This window comes from Diplotaxodon limnothrissa, linkage group LG20, assembly GCF_057381915.1.
Source record: "Diplotaxodon limnothrissa isolate DT_005_m linkage group LG20, D_limnothrissa_male_GT1.1, whole genome shotgun sequence".
Lineage (NCBI taxonomy): Eukaryota > Metazoa > Chordata > Actinopteri > Cichliformes > Cichlidae > Diplotaxodon > Diplotaxodon limnothrissa.
The window spans coordinates 1510231-1511322 of record NC_140615.1 but is presented as its reverse complement, the minus strand read 5'-3'; the positions used below and the strand labels follow the sequence as shown (position 1 = coordinate 1511322).

The following is a 1092-nucleotide window of genomic DNA, read 5'->3' as shown; positions in this document are numbered from 1 at the left end:
ATTTTTTTGCATTGGATACATTCAGTATTTAATAACAAGTGTCTGCTAAATTGACACTAATTTAACACTGATGAAAGATAACAAGCTAATTTTCATTACATGTGTTTGTGTTATTAGGCAGGTCTAATGCATGTCTGTGGAGCTGCATCTCCAGCAGAGCATGTTCTTAAAGCTGCCTTTCCTACACACTTCTCTGCTATTATTTAATCATTTCTTAACTAATGTGCTATGAGTCTTCATGAGTCATTTTGTGTTTGGAATTGTTAGTAGGGTTAATGCATGTTCTGCTTGTGTGTGTGTGATTTTGTATATGTTTCTATTTTCGCAATGTTTCAGACTCCGTCTCAATTTTCCAACTTAAGCAGTCAGTTTTCTTTTCCCCAGGTTTGCTAACCCAAATTTTGATTTCCCACATTAAAAATAAAATTTGTGTTCTCACCACTCTCATTCTATTGTCCTCTGATGCGGTTGACTTCGTGCTAGTGGCTGAAGTGCTGCTACTGCTGCCTTCCTGGGCGACTTCTTAGCAGCTGCTGCCGGTTTCTTGGCTTTGGCCGCGGCGGGCGTCTTAGCTTTGGTCTCAGTAACCCTGTTCATCTTGAAGGATCCGGAGGCCCCGGTGCCCTTGGTCTGCACCAGAGTGCCCTTCGCCACCAGACTCTTGATGGCGGTCTTGACACGGGCCTTGTTCTTGTCCACATCGTAGCCTCCGGCAGCCAGAGCCTTCTTGAGGGCGGCCACGGCTTTCACAATCAGCTCGCCCACACTGGGGCCGACCTTCTTGGGATTGGAAGTCGTCGTCTTCTTCTTCTTGGCCTGAACCTCTGCACAGGGCGCAGGGCGTGTTTATGATGGAGCCTTTCCCACCACAGCGCCGGCACGTTGAGCGCATCATGAAGGGTCCATTTCTTTCATGTAGCTATGGTCGCTAGCCAGCATGCTAGCCGCATGTGGCTTGCCCGAGTCACTCAGTCCTTTTTGAGCATTTCAACATGCTGCCGCCGCAGAACCTGGCCTCAAATCCAGCAAGCTTAGCGCGCTGATCTCCAAAAAAGTCCCGAAAGCCAGAAAGACGTCAAATAAGTGTCTCGT

General features: G+C 47.5%; 1 pseudogene; it reads right to left on the bottom strand.

Annotated features, from left to right (window-relative positions):
* Positions 1-444: 444 nt before the first annotated feature.
* On the bottom strand, positions 445-892 carry LOC146610178 (histone H1 pseudogene; annotated as a pseudogene).
* Between the last annotated feature and the right edge of the window lie 200 nt (positions 893-1092).